The sequence below is a fragment of the Parasteatoda tepidariorum genome, chromosome 9 (assembly GCF_982258835.1).
Source record: "Parasteatoda tepidariorum strain Cologne lab strain chromosome 9, Ptep-v5.0, whole genome shotgun sequence".
Classification (NCBI taxonomy): Eukaryota; Metazoa; Arthropoda; class Arachnida; order Araneae; family Theridiidae; genus Parasteatoda; species Parasteatoda tepidariorum.
The window spans coordinates 21201610-21220920 of NC_141763.1; the positions used below are offsets into that span (position 1 = coordinate 21201610).

Below are 19311 nucleotides of genomic sequence, written 5' to 3' on the forward strand. Positions count from 1 at the left end.
TTTGGTGTAGATTGGTGGCACTTAAAAACCGCCAAATCTGTAGTTGCGGTGGCGTTATTACGTAAGTACCGAATCATATTACTTCAAACATTAGAATATGCAAGAAGTATACATTAGCACATAATTTTATACCATTTAATTTTCAAAACAATTATTTTAACAACAATTTTTATCAAAAAATTATAAACTAAAAAAAGTAAAATAAAGAATTCTTAGGATAAAAAAAACGATTTTAAAAATTTCTCATATTGAAATAAAATACTTCCATATTGTTTCTCTTTTCATTCTTATAGTTCTTAATCAGACATAAAAAAGTATTCTGTAGAGAACGATTATCAAATAAGAAAAAAAAACATTTTACAAGCTAATTTTTTATTATTAAAATCATGACACTTACCTTCTTTATAAATCCGCAGAATTCCAAATGAAATGTTCTTCGTTTGAAAGTTTTATTTTCAAATAATATGTACATAGATTATCCTTTTATTACTTTTAGATAACATACCACACATCAAAATTTTATATTTGTAAGATCTCGATATGAATTTGAATATGTAGCTTAAAAACAGAACAGCTGAATTCTAGTTGAAATTATCTATTCTTTCAAAACTAAAAAATACTTACCAAGAAAACGATAAAAAATGTATTAATCATCAGCACAAATGACACTATTTCAAGTAATTTGGATGATTCTTTATTGTTGTTTTCCGAATTATATAGATACAGAAATATATACCGTTCTATAACAAAGAAGAATATTCTATAACAGGGATGGCGAACCAATGGCACGTGTGCCATTAATGGCACGAGACACAATATTTTGGGCACGCCATCGATCACAATTGTTATTACACTATGAATTGTTATTACACAAATGTTATTACACTATGAAGCATATGTAACAATTAAAATAAAATTCACAAAAGCGAACAAAATAATAAACAATTATTAATAAAAGAATTAACAATTAATGCTAAAAAAACAATTAATAACCATAAAAAACAAGCTAACAATAAATAACTAGCAAAAAAAAAATAATAATAACTGTCCTGATTAAACTAACATCCTGCAACCTAATATAAGTTATTTGTCATCTAATCTGCAACAACAGAATTCACACTGATGTTACTTTAAGTTGTTTTAAGACATGGCAAAATGTATTTTTCTTTCAATGTAAATAAAGAGTTTTGAGCTGATTATTATAATCAATAAGTATTTAGTATTATTATTTTCCAAATAATCACAAAGTCAAAATTATTTGACGGCACGTCTACGACTTTATTAAACAATTTTTTAGAAAAATTGGCACGTTGGTGTATAAAGGTTCGCCACCCCTGTTCTATAACAATGGCTGTTCTTGACGTTCTGAATTCACATTTATTTATTGGAATGACGAAAGCAATGTTGACTTCAGTTACGAACGACTTTAGTTCGTTACGAAGTTTCACTTCTTCCGCGCGGAGGGACTCCACGGACTATTTTTTTTTAATATAAAGTTTCTTTAAAAAATATATAAATCTTAATAAAAGCAACAAAAAAAGCGACTACTGAATGAAAAAAGACTTATCGATATCGGTTATCGACTCAGTAGTCACTCTTTCCTCAAACATATTAAGTTATTAGAGTCTAACGGCCACTGGCTACAAACTGAAAATGTAAATTTTCAGGTCTATTTTTTTATTTTATAACCGTCGTTGAACAACCGACCCAATTTTTGGGTTTACGACTACTAATGTTCAACTACGTGGCCTTGTAATTTTGAACCAAATCCAGAAGACAAGGGAACTCTTGGATCAAGTATTGGCAGAAATTTGCCTTTGATGGAACCAACCCGCATTTGCGTTACATGGGGTGGAAGACCACGAGAACCTCTCGTGATTATCGTGATGGCCAGGGTACTCTAATCCTTGATACGTCTACCACTGAGGATATTTCTCGTCAGCACTGTGGTCTGTGCAAGTCAGATGCGGTATTCGTAGCGACCAGCCATCGCTAGGATTCGAACTCGGCTCACTTCGATGGAAAGCAGACGCTCTATTCCCTGAGCCATCGCAGCTATCAGGTCTACTTTGTGATGCTTTTTTTTTTTTCGAAAAGCGAAAGCAGTTGGCATCCTTGCTTAAAAGGGTTGAAGCTCTGTAAACTTCTTATCTAAATTCTTTTCAAAGTGACTTTTAGTTGACTTAAAATTTGAGAAAGCCCCATTTCTTATTTATTAACTGAGCTGAACATAAACATTTCCACAGTTTCAATCCTTATCACAATTATTTGCAGTTGACAATTTAAATTATTTATTACTTTACAAATCCCATTACACAAATTAACCTTTTAATCTACTGTCAAAATATATATCAATACCAACGTTAGCCCGTCTGTCAGAATTTGAAATCTTTAAGAGAGAACGAATTCTTGAAACGCATCCAACTTCTATAAATTCTTTTAAATCGCAACAAAAATGTCCAATTCACGAAGTCAAGGCAATAACAAAAAGATAATGACCTGCTGAATATACTGTTTTACAGTACAAAACACTGTTATGTCGAACATTAACCCAGCGTCACTTCACGTGCTCATTAGAAACTGTTAGAAGAATATTCTTTTTAACTTTCTTAGACGCTCTGTAAACACATTATTTATTTCTTCATCAGAACTGTTGCGAACATAACTTTCCCTTCTTTAAAATCGTCTGCTTTATTTTCTTCATTTCACTTCTTTTTTACTTTGTAGTCAGTAATAGCAAATTTATCAACGTTCCAGATTTACTTGCCAATGTTATTTCTCCCGCAAACACTATATTCTAGGCTTTTTATTTTCTTTAATGCTCTTTTTAAAATTCCATCTTCATCCTTTCCCTCCCTCTCTCTCCCCTCCACGCTGTCGCTCTCTTCATCTTATGTATTCTTTTTCTCCCTCTTTTTCTTTTTTTTTTTTTCTTTTCAAAACTGCAGGGATTTCTTTTTGCGTGGGCGTTAAAGCAAAAGATGTTTTTTGTTTGATTTTTATTTCTAGACCGGCCTACATGAAAAAGTTTGTCTCCTTTTCGGCCTTACAAGGCTTGGTCGCAGACTATATTGCTCGGTGCGACGAATTATCGCTCTCGAACGAAAAAGCGCGGGAAGTTGAGTTTGTGTTTAGTTTGATCGAAGCTGAGAGAGTGTTAAGTAGTTTTATAATTCAAGAATTATATTCTCGTTGCCGGTGAGTAAACTCTAATTGCTCTAAATCCTTCTCGCTTGTTTATGTTTCTAAATTGACAATTCGTAATATATCTTTTCGCAGAATTTAAGAATTTATATTATTACTCAAAATTATTGGAAAAAATAAGCGTAGCATTTAAATACATTGAAATTTTCAATCTCTTTTTTTTTTTTACTTTTATCATCAATGTACTGGTATATTTTATTTTCAGGTATATAATTCCCAACAAAGAACTGCTAAAGAAATGATTAAAACGATTGACATTTGATAATTTCAAAATATTTAAATATTGTATTTGATCCACCAAAAGACTTAAAGTTTAATGCATAAACATGCTCGAACTATGGATGAGCTATTTATCTCGAGTATATTAACATAATTAACACACCACTCAAACGTTTAAAAGTTATAAAAAGAAAAATAGTGGGAAATGAACAATATGCTATAGGGCACTGGGGCCATGTCCAAGAGTTTGTGGGTTCAATCCCCGCCGGGCCGAAGACTCCCCTTGTAGTAAATGGTGACTGATGCACGTTAAAATCTGTCAAGTTGCAAAGTCCTTTATGTTCCCATAATAAATCAATACCTCTGGGGGTACTGATCCATAAGTTTCCTTGTCTTCTGGATTGGTTCAAAATGACAAGGCTACGGAGGTGAACATTAGTAGTCGTAAACCCAAAATTGGGTCGGCTGTTTAATGATGGATATTAAATATGCTATAACTTGTTTAAAAAAATCGCGCAATCTTTTTTGCAGAAAATATTTAAAAGGAGATCTGTGAACATGCTTAGGGATTTCATTTGTTCATATGTTCAATCATCTTAAATAAATGTTCAAGCACAATAAAAAAACCATTTTATTGTTATATAGTTTATTGAAAAAAATCTTATTGAAAATTTACAAGCGTCGAAATGAACATGCTTCGTATTTTTCAATGCTCAAGCATGTTAAAAAACCGCTGAAGTGTTTGAAGGATGAAGGACACTTGAACATGGTTCAAACATAGTTTTGTTAACATTCACAATTATATAGTTTTTCTCTCCCTCTCCTTTTTTTTTAATGAAAAGATTTGTGATTGAAGTGATGTACGACAACTATAAACCTAACACACGAACGCTCTCCTGATTTTCCCAGCTGCCGAATCTCCATCTTTCGCTCGAGAATTTTTTGTAATTTATGAAGAGTAAATGTATAAGTTAACATTTCACCATTGCTGAGCAATATTTATTCACAACAATTTTGTCCCCTATTACATATAAATTATTTAAATAAATGTAAAAATTTCTAACAATATTAAGAGTATATATAGTATATATAGTAGAGACAATATAAAAAGTATTAAGAGTTTGTTTAGTTAACACTAGGTTGCCTAGGGAAGTCATTTTGACTGCTTTTAATTTCAATTAGAGAAACAATGATGTATATAATGACACAATTTCTCAGAATTTTGTGACTTTCTGTAGCGCATATAATTTTTTTTATTGTTAATATTTACTAATAACGTATTATATAACTGTAAATAATATAAAAAATGTTAAAAATTAATTTTAAACAAATTTATTAACGCATTCACAATCCAGTCCTTTTGACTGCTATTGGGCAATATAGGTATATACTAATTTTCCGTCTTTCTAGTGTTAAATTAATTTTAAAAATAAAACAACAACAAAAAACTCGAAATTCACATCGCTACTACCGTTAGCCACTAAGAGTTAAAAACGATAATTATACATTTCATGTGTTGTTATCAGACACAACCACAGACAGGGTTGCTACCACCTGAAGAATAAAAAACAAGATTTGGTAATTAAGACATTATTAAATGAAACTGCAAAATAATATAAGCACAGAGATGCCAACTTGCTCCGGACAGCAAATATATATTTTAAAGTGGTAGTTTATCAATTGTGATTTTTGGTTTAATAAATTCAATTTAGTAGATTTTTATCCACCACTATTTCTAAATAATTCGTAGGCCTATAATATTCACCACTTTATAGTACTTAAGTCATGTTATGCCTTTTAAAAATCATGCAAAAATAGTCCAATATATGCAAAATTTACTTTTGTAGTTAACTACCGTTTTTTTAATTACTTTGACTTTTCCGGAGCAGTTTGCATCTCTGTAAGTATTCATTAGACCAAGATTCACGAATCTTGTCTAATTAAGGATTCAAAGGGCTGATTCATCCGATATCTGCCGTATAATGGATATAGGACCAATATTAAAAAATCTAGACATCCCAATTTTGGTGCATGTTCATATCAGACTCATATTGAGCCAATTCTGGGGTTAAGGTAATAATGCTGTTGCTGGGGAAAATTTTAAAAAGAGGGTTTGAATTATTTAACCGTTTACCTGCCGTATTCCAAATTTGTAGCAGTGAAAAGAGTGTCTTAATAAAAAAATTTTAGCAGGAGTTCATAAAAATGAAATAGAAATTTTCTTTAATCAGCTCCAAATTTGGTTAAAACCATTACAGCTGCTTGAGTTTAATATAGAATTATAAATTACAGAATAGAATTTTAAATTAATATACTCCGGCTGTTCGGAAATTCAGATTATACAATCGTAAAAACTGAGAATGGAAGATTTGCGTAATCGTTAAAAAAAAGAAATGTTCCAAAAATGGAACACTGGTGATTAATCGGTAAACTATCTGCAACCGAATTTTATAATTTCTAACTTGAAAATAGTTTTGTATAACTTGGAAGCGTACTACTTAAAATATCTATAATTTTTACATTTTTTCAACCACATTAAAAGAAAGTACTAGAGATCGTAGCTACCCTCATGTAATAACATAAAAAAAGAAATAAAAACACTTAAGCAGGGCTCGAAGAAAGTCAGAAATTTTACCCGTCCCCGAGGACGGATTGTCCAACAATGTACCCGTCCTCCTTTGAAACTAACCCGTAGCTTCTAATTAAATAAAAGTATAATTTTCTCTTATTTATTACAACCATTTATATAAATTGCACAATGAATTAGTAGTTGCTAGGATTACAAATACTAGGTTACTAATAGTAAGACCTAGTATTTCTTTTATGAAATAATTTATTTCTTTAATGAAATAATTTAAATGACAAAGGTCAAGTTATCTGGAATGTCAATTTATCCGAGGGTACTTCGTTTTTTAAATGAAACAAATATGACGTTTGCCAGTTCCACAATCAAGGCAATGATTTACAGAGGTTTCTGCACAGAAATCTGAAAGGGGTTTTCCATTTAGGTGGATGTTCATAATTGCGTTTAACGCTTCTTGTTTAAGACCAGTACTTAATGTGTTTTTTTGTAAGCTCATTGCTGAAAAGCCTCTTTCAACCACTGCAGTACTCCCAGACAGAGAATACATCAATTCCAATAAGAGCAGTATGTTGCTGTATTTCTAGATTATCGGGTCATTTTAGAAGTGAGGCGCTAGACTCTTGTAAGATAACAAAAATTGAAAATGTATCACGAATATTAACGGGAAAATGGCCGTCCGCGCGGACGCCGGATTCGAGATATTTGTTGTCCGCAGGGAATTTTTGACCGCCGAGGACGGGCGGATGGGTGGTTTTTCGAGCCCTGCACTTAAGTATTTATTTCATAACATGATAATGTTATCATTTTCGGGTTTACTACTTTCGATGTTCTAGCAGCAGCTTTGTAGTCTTAAACTAAATCTTAAAGACAAAGAAAACTCCCCGTCAGAAATTAACTATAACAAGGAGTATTTTTCTCCATTTTTAATTTCTTAATAATACTTAGAAACAGAACTTTTATCAGTGTTTGCGAACTAAGGCAAGTTAAAATTATAACTTTAAAGCTAAGTAGACTACTAATCAATTTTAATATCATTAAATTTCACACAGTTCAGCATATTGATTAAATAAAAGATAGCTGCTTACTAGCTTTATAATCAAATGAGTACTTTTATTATAACATTTAAACATCAATTCAAAAAACACTAAACCATTGGTATTATTTCATTTATACCAATGTCTGTTAAATCCATAAGTACCCACTAACAAAATTCACCTGAACTTTGTAAGCATTATTTTCATGAATAAAATTCTGCATAAAATGTTTTTAATAGTTCATTTAACTAAAATTCAATTAATTTAATTAAAATCCAATCAATTAAAGAACATTTTTTATGCGTTATGTTGGTAATATAATCCTTTTAAGTCCAATCCAAAAGTACTTCTTTACATCAAGGATTACGAAAGTGATTTTAAAAAGAAGTGACTGATAGTTAACAGATAGTTTTGTTTTAGTTAAAAGATAGTTTTGTTTTAGTTACGGCATAGTTTTGTTTTAGTTTCTTGTCAAAGGTAAACACTCTGACAAATGTCACGAACAAACAATTTATGCAAATAAAGTTGCTTTTAGAAAATTTTCAATAAATGAATTGTAAGAATATTTTTTTTTCTTATATTCTTTATTCACTCCAATATTTTTTTCAAGTAAGGCTGAGTTAAGCAAAAGTTTTATAACCAATAGAATTTTTTTAAGCGTTTTATTATCGACGCTTCTAATTTTATTTTATTTTATAACCGTCGTTGAACAGTCGATTCAATTTTGGGTTCAACTTCGTAGCCTTGTAATTTTGAACCAATCCAGAAGACAAGGGAACTCTTGGATCAAGTATTGGGAGATATTTGCCTCCGAGGAGTACTTTTTTGATGAAACTGACCCGCATTGGCGTTACATGGAGAGGAAGACCACGAAAACTTCCCACGGCTTGCCTGATGGCAAGGGGACTCTAACCCATGATCCGCTTACCACTGAGGATATTTTACGCCAGCATTGGGATCCGTGCAAGCCAGGGGCGAAATTCGAATCTACCATTGCTGTGATTGCACCGAATTGTTACGTCAGCATTGTGCTCGAAACGAACACAATGCTGACGTAAAATATTCTCATAATGGATCAGAGTCCCCTTGCTATCAGGCTCACCGCTTTAAAATTTCGTGGTTTTCCTCTCCATGTAACCCAAATGTGGGTTAGTTTCATCAAAAAGTCCTCCCCGAAGGCAAATTTCTCCCAATACTTGATCCAGGAGTTCTCATATATTCTGGATTGGGTCAAAATTACAAGACTACGGAGTTGAACACTGGTAGTCGCTGGTAGAATTATTTGGTTCGCTGTGCAACGACGTTTACAAAATAGAACATAAACATATGTTTATTTGACCTTTCATATAACTGTTTAAAGCATTTATTAGAACTTGAGACAAAAATTATTTCAAATCTAATCCATTAAAACGCTATAGCTACATGTTATATACCATTAGAAAACTTCTTTTCTAAAAATAACTGAAATTTCATATTTGTTGGAAAGTAAATGCATAATTTTTGTTATTTTGCTCTAATTTCGATTATAATCTCCCAATTTTTCGACTTTTTCAAATGAAACAAAAAAAAAATTATTCTGCGATGTTTCTTTAAAAATTATTCTTCAGTTGATTTCAAGATACTTTATATCCAGATACAAAATATTGTTGGAAAATAGTGACTACAGTACCTGGCCCAATTATTTGACCCACTGTAAGATTCTATGTAAAATCTTAATTATCAGATGATACTAATATTAAATTAATAATCGTCGAATTAATATTAAATATCGTCTAATTTAACCAATTGATACACTAACGTAAACAAGTGCAAATCGCGTAAAAACAATAAAGTTGTATAGTTTCACCTGATAATTAAGATTTTACGTAGAATCTTAAAGTGCGTTTAATAATTTGAACTGGGATTCTATGTTAAAACACTCACTGTTGACATTTTAATGAATTTCTCAGAAAAAGGAAACTGCCGCGATACTCATTCAGAAAAATAATTGGCAAGTAGGCGAAAATTGCAAACAGGTCAATTAAAAATGGAATTTGACACTTCATCGCATTGAAAGGGCCGTTGTACTTCATTACCATTCAAGCTGCGTAGACCACCTACCATGCATATTATGACTCTCTCTTCATCCTTATATCGTCATATAGCCTCAAGAAGGCAATCAAATTTTTCACCATGAGTCGTGATAACCCGACATCCCACGCTATTGTCACTTTTCACGATTACTCCAGTGATTAAGTATCGCTGGTGACTAACCCTTACCCCCTTACATTACTTTATTTGGTAACGTAAAGAATATAGATAGTAACGGATGGGAAAAAATTGATAGTTTTAATCTTAAGTGTAACGTTTTGATAGCTTTCACCAGTTGTTCTTAAAAGCATTTTGCTGGCAACCGAACTCAGCCATCCAACGGAGGTAAAAAATGCTAAATATTTATTTTATTTTATTAATTTATAGTTCCTAAACTAATGGTGGGTATTTAATGTTACCCAGTAGTGTCTTCCAAAAAAAAAATACAATTTCGTATCGTCTGATCAGAATTAATTGTAGCGATTTTTATCTCTGATCAGAATTAAATGTATCGATTCTTATCTCTGATCAGAATTAATTGTAGCGATTCTTATCTCTGATCAGAAATAAATGTAGCGAGCTTAATCATCCTAAGCTGTAGAAGGAGAAAGAAAATGCTAAATACGTATTTTGTTTTATTAATTAATAGTTCCTATACTAATGATGGGTATTTAATGTATTCATTAGTGTCTTTCAAAAAATATAATATATGATTTGATATCAACTGATCAGAATTCCATGTATCGATTCTTATCTCTGATTAGAATTAAATGTAACGAACTTAATCATCCTAAGCTGTAGAAGGAGAAAGAAAATGCTAAATACGTATTTCGTTTTGTCAATTAATAGTTCCTAAACTAATGATGGGCATTTAATGTTATTCAGTTGTGTTTTTCAAAAAATATAAAATACAATTTCTTTTCGTCTGATCAGAATTACATGCATCGATTCTTATCTCTGATCAGAATTAAATGCAGCGAACTTAATCAACTCAAGCTGTAGAAGGAGAAAGAAAAAGGTAAATACGCATTTTATTTTATCAATTAATAGTTCCTAAACTAATGATGGGTATTTAATGTTATTCAGTAGTGTTTTTCAAAAAATATAAAATACAATTTCGTATCGTCTGATCAGAATTAAATGTACGGATTCTTATCTCGAATCAGAATTAAATGTAGCAAACTTAACCATTCAAAACTGTAGACGGAGGTAGAAAATGTTAAATACGTATTTTATTAATTAATAGTTCCTAAACTAATGATGAGTATTTATTGTATTCATTAGTGTCTTTCAAGAAAATATAAAATGCGATTTGATATCGACTGATCAGAATTACATGTATCGATTCTTATCTCTGATCAGAGTTAAATGTACCGAACTTAACCATTCAAAGCTGTAGAAGGAGAAAGAAAATGGTAAATACGTATTTTATTTTATTAATTAATAGTTCCTAAACTAATGATGAGTATTTAATGTATTCATTAATGTCTTTCAAGAAAATATAAAATACGATTTGATATCGACTAATCAGAATTAAATGAAGCGATTCTTATTCTAGAATTTAATCGGAATTTTTCAAACTTAAAATGATAGCCAATAGAGGAAAGTGTTAACTTGTAAAAGCATCTTACTGCGTCTAGTAAAAAAAAATTTCGTAAAAGTCATTACAAAATGTTTTATTTTTACATTTATATAAATGGATCGAAAATATTCTTATTTTTTGAAAATAAATATTTATAATAAAAGAAATGTGGCACATATGTTTTTTTCTTTTTGTAAGTAAACAAAGCAACTCTACGAACGAACTATTCCCATATTTTCGCATTTTATTAAAGCATGAAAATCACAAAAAAAATCTTTCTGCTTTAATCGAAATATTATTGGGTTAAAAAATGAAATTTATCATAACTATGACCACCATGGCATATAGCAGAGTTGGCCAAAAATGTAATCGATTACATTTTTTGATTACAGTAATCAATTACTTGTAATCATGATTACAATTTTCAAAAATTTTGATTACAGCTGTAATCATGATTACAATATTGATTACAGTAATCAATTACTTGTAATCGTGATTACAAAGTTTGATTACAGCTGTAATCATGATTACATAGTCGATTACAGTAATCAATTACTTGTAATCATGATTACAATTTTCAAAAAATTTTGATTACAGCTGTAATCATGATTACAATTTTGATTACAGTAATCAATTACTTGTAATCATGATTCCAAGTAATTGCGATTACAAGTAATCACAACAAAAACGATTACAAGTAATTATGATTACAAGTAATCAAAATATATGATTACATGTAATTTGATTACATGTAATCATGATTACATGTAATCTAATTACACGATTACAAGACTATTGTATTCTTATAAATGATTATATTTTACGGTAGATAGTAGAATGTATTTTATAATGATACATTTTGCACGTATTAACATATGTACTGCATTTTGTACGTATTTGTATACGTACAAATGAATGTAACTGAAATGTATGTACATATGATTTTATCTAGTGCATATGTTCAGACATTTTAGTATCACACACATGTACATACACTTATAGTGTAGGTATAAAATATATGTACGTATTTATATAGATAATAATTATGTATGTATATGTGCAAACAATGTAGGCATGTACATTTATACACAATGAATATATGCATTTTATGCAAATATTTGTGTATGTAAAATGTATATCTATGTTCATGTACGCATGTATATACAAGTACTTGTGTTTGTACGAACATACATACATTGTCTGTACAATGCATGTCCCATGCATGTATGTGCAATTTATTTATGAACAGTACAATATATGCATGCATGTACAATATAGGTATATCTGTAGGATGTACAATATATGTATGTATACATGTACATGATATGCATGTCCAGTGTATTTATGTACATGTACATAATATGTTCATGCTCAATGTAAGTATCCAAATATGCATAATACATTTGTGAACTATTGTACGTACATTGGGCGTATTTATATTTCACATATATTCATACATGCATTCGACATGCATAACGTACGTACACACATTTGAGATGCATATATTGTACAGATGTATATACATATAGTGTGCAGATGTATATACATATAGCGTACAGATGTATATTCATATAATGTTCATATAATGTACATATGTGTGTACATATACAGTACGTATGTGCATAAATATATTGGGCATAATTCTTTCCTACAAATTTTACATGTGTACATGCATGCTATCCCTATCTATGCATATGGTGCAATGTATATATGTACAATGAATGTATCCCCACATGTACAATACACGTATGTTCCATGTATGCATATCCATATATACTATATATGCACGTACAATACATGAATGTATGTACATACATTGTACATGCGTACATACATTACACGTATACATATGTACATTACATTTATGTCTAAATATGTGTACAATGCAATAAATAAAATACATGTAAGTTAACTTTTAATGACTCAAGCAAGTTAAATGACAAAATCAAACGATATTTAAATTTAGTTTTCAGCTTTAATTGTTCTATATCATTTTGAAATTCTCTGAATAAAAAATTATTTTCAGGTATTTTCATGAAATGTTTGACAATACAGATTTATTTTTTTTATAACATAATGCATGATTCATAGAAATTTTTTAAATGGTAAGAAAAACGGTAAATTTTATGTGTGGAATTAATATTTAGAAATTCCAAATAAAATTATCGTTTGCTTTCTAAAAAATATGAGGTCGAGTTTCATATACCTTAGAATAATTTTAAAACAGATTTTAATAACTTTACTCATATAAATTTTTTTAATGTACGCACAATGTATGTGTATATTGTAATTACATATATTTAAATGTACGCACGTATTTGTACATTACTTGTAATTATGTACATGTATACGTTGTATGCAGATGCGTATATTGTGCATATAACTATTTTTTTGTACATCCATGCATTACACACGCATAAGTATTAACAAAGTATGTAGTTATACAAGTACATACGTAAGTTGTACATAAGTACATACTTTGCGTGCACATATATCGATGTACATATAAATATGCATGTATACATGTACGCATTTTATTTACGCAACTACGTGCATATATTGTACCTTTAAATAACATTTTTACATATTGTACGCAAATACGTACAATTTTATATACAAACGTACATTGTATATACGTGCTATTATCGTACATTTATACAATATATGCACTTAAGTACATAAAAGCATGCAAACGCATAAACATTATTTTCATATACGTTCATACATACATTGTCTATGTATACAAAGATACAAAACATTGCCTTTTTGTACAAACTAACATACATGCGTACATGTATCATAAATGCATAATTATATGTACTAAGCATATGCGCATTGCATTAAGTATATTAAAATATAATTATGAATATTGTACGTACAACAACGTTTGTGTATACATTGTATGTATAGGAATCGCAAATTGTACATTCTATGTACATAAAAATATGTAAACACATGAATACTTACATAAAAAATTTGACTATAGTATACAATCGTAATAACTTGTAATCGTATAGTTTGATTACAAGTAATCACAATTACATGTAATCAAATTACAAGTAATCATGATTACATGTAATCATATATTTTGATTACTTGTAATCATAATTACTTGTAATCGTTTTTGATGTGATTACTTGTAATCGCAATTACTTGTAATCATGATTACAAGTAATTGATTACTGTAATCAAAATTGTAATCATGATTACAGCTGTAATCAAAATTTTTTGAAAGTTGTAATCACGATTACAAGTAATTGATTACTTGTAATCGTGATTACAAGTAATTGATTACTGTAATCAAAATTGTAATCATGATTACAGCTGTAATCAAAATTTTTTGAAAATTGTAATCACGATTACAAGTAATTGATTACTTGTAATCATGATTACAAGTAATTGATTACATAGCTGTAATTCTCTGTAATCAATTACAGTTGTAATCGATTACTGTAATCAACGGCCAACTCTGGCATATAGTTAGCTGATGCACGCGTTAAATATCTTATATTAAGCTGAAAAATGCTTGATGTTCATGAAATTCAACCGATTCGCTTGAAAAGTAATCCTTTGCTTGCGGTGTTACATGTTGTACCATTACATGTGCTCCACATGTTGTACCAGCCATAAGCAAAAGGTTAAACTTATTTAATACGTTGCTGTAAGGGCCGTGTGACATAGACAAATGACGGAGTGTCTACCGTTTCAAACAATTGAGTCTTTTGTTGGATCTGTTAATTACCACTTCTCCTTAAAAACTAATTATTATTCCTGAATATCAGAGATATTATATCATAACACTTACCTAGCTCAAAAATTCTTTAAAGTCATCGAAATTTAGAAAATAAGTCACAAAGGAAACAATGAATTAAGCAAGAAACATTAGTAAGCAGTGTAAAATGCATTTATTTGTTAACGATTCAGTAATACATCGAAGAAAACTCACTTTTTCAGAAACTTACCAAAGTTACCAAAAGCTCTAAACCTTAGTTTTTAATTGTCAACCACCCTATTAAATATTTTGCAAAAAACGTAGAAGTGGTGGCCCTGTGTTTGACAAGATTAGAGTCGCATAATGAGCCCTAATAGTCAGAAAAAGGGCAAAGGAAAAACTTTTTTCCTAATTTATTTAAGGGATTTTTTTTGTTTGTTTAATGGAAAATAAATCTTACTACCACTTTTTATTTTTATTTTATCATACTGGAATCAGATTTATCTCACAAATTGATATGTTCAAGCAATATGCAATTTTGAAACTCTTTATTTATTTTTTAAATTCATCGTCACATTCACTTCGTTGTATGATTCAGTAGGTTTGCGCAAAGAGAAACTTAAACGATGAACGACTCCAAATTTATGCTTCACGTAATTCCATTTCTATCAATGCCAACAATTTTATTTTTACTTTATTTTCTAACCGTCGTTGATCAGCCCACTCGATTTTGAGTTTACGACCGCCAATGTTTAACTCCGTGACCTTGTAATTTTGAACTCAATCCAGAAGAAAAGGGAACTCCTGGATCAAATACTGGGGAACATTTGCTGTAGTGGAGTATTTTTTCATCGAACAAATCCGCATTTGCGCTACACTGAGAGGAAAACAACAAAAACCTTTCATGGTTAGGTTCAGCAGGTTTAGTTTGGTTAGCCCGTTGGCTAGGAGACTGTAAACCATGATTCGTCTACCACTGGGTATATTTTACGTCAACACTATGGTCGGTGCGTGCCAGGTGGGTAATTCGTATCGATCACTGGGAACACGAACACGGCTCACCTCTTTGAAAGGTGACGATCTATTCCTTAAACCACCACGGCTCTAATGCCAATTATTGGCAGCATTCCATTCTTAATGCCAAATGTTCATTTGTCTTTTTAGATTCCACTTAATTGTTAGAATTTGTATGAAATTTTGTTATAGCCTATAATGAAATTTCAAAAAATATTTACAATTTTTGCAGGCTAAATCGAATGAAGCATAAAATTTTTTATTAAAATTTTCGAATTTTTACAGGCTAAATCGAATGAAGTGAGATGCCAACTGCTCCGGACAAGCCAAAATAATTAAAAATAACGGTAAATAACTGCAAAGTAAATTTTGCAAATATTTGACTATTTTTGCCTGCTTTTTAAAAGGTATAGCATGACAGAAATATCTGGATGCTGGATATTGGGGTTATCTCGGCGTTTGGCGCGAAGCGCCACTAACCGATTCATCTATTCTGTTTTGTCGTATTCTAGGAGGTCCTAAATATCTTTGAAGTTGTAGTATGTTGTAACAACAAATCAAGTCCTTAAAGAAGTAAATCTTCAGTTTTGAAGTGAAAATCATCTTTGGAATGGGGAGATCCCCTTGAGTAGAGTTTTATGATAAAGTTAATAATATTTTGATAGTATGCAGTCTGAGCATAAAAAGGCGGTAATTGGGCTGAAATTCGAATTATCACGGATTATATCAATATCGAACAACTTATTGAAATCTGATGTGGTGCATGTTTTTGCGGCGCCATAAAATTTTGTGGTCAATTTAGCTATAAATGTTTAAGTCTTTTCTGAGTAATCTATTGCTAATCGCCCTTGGGGCGCCAGCCATTGTGCGTAAAAATTTACCTTCAGTTGTAGATAGCTTCTTTTTTAGGTTGTTGCTTATAGTAGTGAGGGCTGGGCAAGCATACGTAAGAATTGGTCCAATCGCTTGTATATAGATAGTTCTTTTATTTCCTAGATCAGGTTTTGAATTCTTGACAGAAATATCGAAAGTGGAGAATCGTATAAGCCTACGAATTATTTAGAAATAGTGGTGGATAAAAATCTACTAAATTGAATTTATTAATCCAAGAATCACAATTGATAAACTACCACTTTAAAATATATATTTGATGTCCGGAGCAAGTTGGCATCTCTGGAAGTATAATAAATTTTTTATATGTTTTCCCAAAAAGTCCGCTTTTGCGACAAAATAAGCATATTCTGTCACGGTTACAATTAACTGTTAAGAAAAACTAAACGTATCGATTGTGTTTTTGTTTGTTTGGGAAAGGAAAAAAAATATGATGAGCAAATGACGGTTACAGCTATCAAGAGTTTTCATAGGAAATCAAAATGGTAGAATTTTCACTTCTAAACATACGACTGACGTTCAATTTCATACAACACTCATCAACAAAGGCGAAAAATATGTCTTTGAGGACGGTAATTAAATTAAGAGAGTGTGGCCACTACGCAACCTAATTCTAATTAATTAGTATTAAGATTTAACGTAATTAATTAGTACTAAAGTTCAATACAAGTCTCTAACCTTCTTATAGATATTTTGAATTTATGATCTAAAAATTGTTGATTTTTTTAATAATTTATCTATGGTATTATTGCATTTATTTTTGAAACCATTTCTCCCTGACCTCAAGAAGTGATCTATATATGAAAACAAAAATTAAATAAATATATACTTGAAAAGTGGAAGTATACATTTTTTTCAGTTATTTAAAACTTATCTTTTAGAGCCGCGATGGCTCATTAGATGGAGTGAGAGTCTCACAATGAGATGACCCAGATTCGAATCCTAACGATGGCTGGTTGATACGTAAAATATCGTCAGCGGTAGACGGATTATGGGTTAGAATCCCTTTGCCGTCTGGCTAACAGTGGGAGGTTTTCATGATTCTCTTGTTCATGTCTTGCTCATGCTCACAAGAAGGTGTGCCGTTTAGTATAGTTTATTCCCCTAAATTAAAAACATCGCGTTGTGTATATCTTCCCTTATCTAAGTTAATTATTAATGATCCACCGATTCTCCAGCATGGGATACCTTACCTGTTCATCTGCAAAGTAAAAATTAACACCCTCATCACACACAAAAATAAATGCTATCTAAGGTATTAGATTAAATACTGGGTTTATTAGATTACTTCAGTAAAGGATTAAGTCCTTAAGGGACTTGATTAAAAAAAAACATTTCTAAAAATTATAAAAAATGGCACATTCATTAGGAATACATATGAAAAATTAGTTGTCCAAGGGGACAAGCATCAAACAAGCAAACTGACCATCAGTGATTACCACGGGCTAACATCTTGCCCCATATAATATTATACCACATAGTTGTCCGAGGGGACAAGCATCAAACAAGCAAACTACACATCAGTGATTACCACGTGTGACCGCTGGACGTGAGCTTCCTCTCACCAGCACTAACTAACTAATGTGGCATATATTATGGTTACGTTAATCACCCACATAACAACCAATATGCCTTACCAAAAGGCACGTATTACACTATTCTAAAAAATATATTATCACTTCATGTGGATACTCAACAATTTTTCCAGGAGCCTTTTCACCACATCCTCAGCTCGTGAACATCAACAGAACTCTCTGAAAACATCAATTTTATCATCCAACCCAGTGTGTTGCCACCATACAATATTACAAATATTACAAATTAAATTTCCAACCAAAAGTGAAGTATACAAAATTAAAGGTTTATATTAATCTATTCTTAGTTAAAATTAAAATATTTAACAATAAAACTTAATTATTACATTTATAAAAAATATTAAAAGTTCAGAAAAAAGGTTTATTTTTACTGTCATTATTATAAGTTTTAAGACTCAAGCTGCCACCTATTGGCACAAAAATAAATTCAAAAAAAAGAAACTGTAAATGAACTTTTATCAGTACAAATACCCCCGTCCCAAAAAGAAATTTGTTTTTAACAAAAAGAAATTTACAAAAAAGAGTAACAAAAATTACCTATATAAAACTTACAAATTACCTAATAATTAAATTCACCTAAAAAAAAAATAGCCAAGCTAAAACTTATTTCACTTCACAAGAAGCACCACAACGAAATATTAATTTCAACTTCCCCTGAATGTAATCAAAATTCAGCTCAGCTGTGAATAAGGTAATCACCTTAACTTGGCGCCGAGATAAGTAGAAAACCAAATTCACCAAAAAAAAATCAAATTTAATGTCTTCCATTTTTAAATAAATCAAACCTTCATTCATTAACTTAAATAACATTTAGAAAAAAAATCTATCTTTAAATTTTAACATGAGTTAAAAAAAATTTAAATCCTCAAATATCAACCCCCCAATTAAACTACATTATACCATAAGTGTCAAGGTAATGGTACTAGCCAGGACAAAATTTAGCACAAAAACATGCATAATAATTACTATTACATTACAATAAATTACATCATAACCATAAGTGTTGGTATCAGTCAGGACAAATATTAGCACAAAACATATAATAAATACCACAACAATACAAATAACACAAAAATATTCCTGAGTATAATACGCGCTAAACAACCACAGCTGACAATATCACATTATAATCACATTTGTACCCCAAAAGAGGGTCTTAACATCACGGTGACATTATCATCATTCAAATCACATGATATATACACAAAAATAACAAATTCTTGAATCACAACATTATAAGTTGCCTAACATGAAATATCTCGGAGTAGTCTTGACACTATAAGTCCATGATATCTATTACTGCCTTAACAGGTAAGCAAATTATCTGTGGCCTAATACAAGCAATTTCAATCAGCATAACACTTAAATTTGCAATATCAAATATCTCCTTAATTCATTTTGAAACA

At 30.6% G+C, this 19311-nt stretch overlaps 1 protein-coding gene across 4 annotated transcripts in view; it reads left to right on the top strand.

The window, feature by feature from the left end:
• Positions 1–3001: 3001 nt before the first annotated feature.
• The window catches only part of LOC107444312 (Wilms tumor protein 1-interacting protein), a 48843-nt gene continuing 32533 nt past the window's right edge, over positions 3002–19311 (top strand). Inside the window, exon 1 of one of the 4 annotated variants that reach the window (XM_043050984.3) lies at positions 3002–3198. The gene's annotated coding sequence lies outside the window, so the exon portion shown is untranslated. Of the gene's footprint in view, positions 3199–9325; positions 9457–19311 lie in introns of those variants that run through there. The other 3 variants (XM_043050982.3, XM_043050983.3, XM_071187177.2) reach the window with 3 other exon arrangements.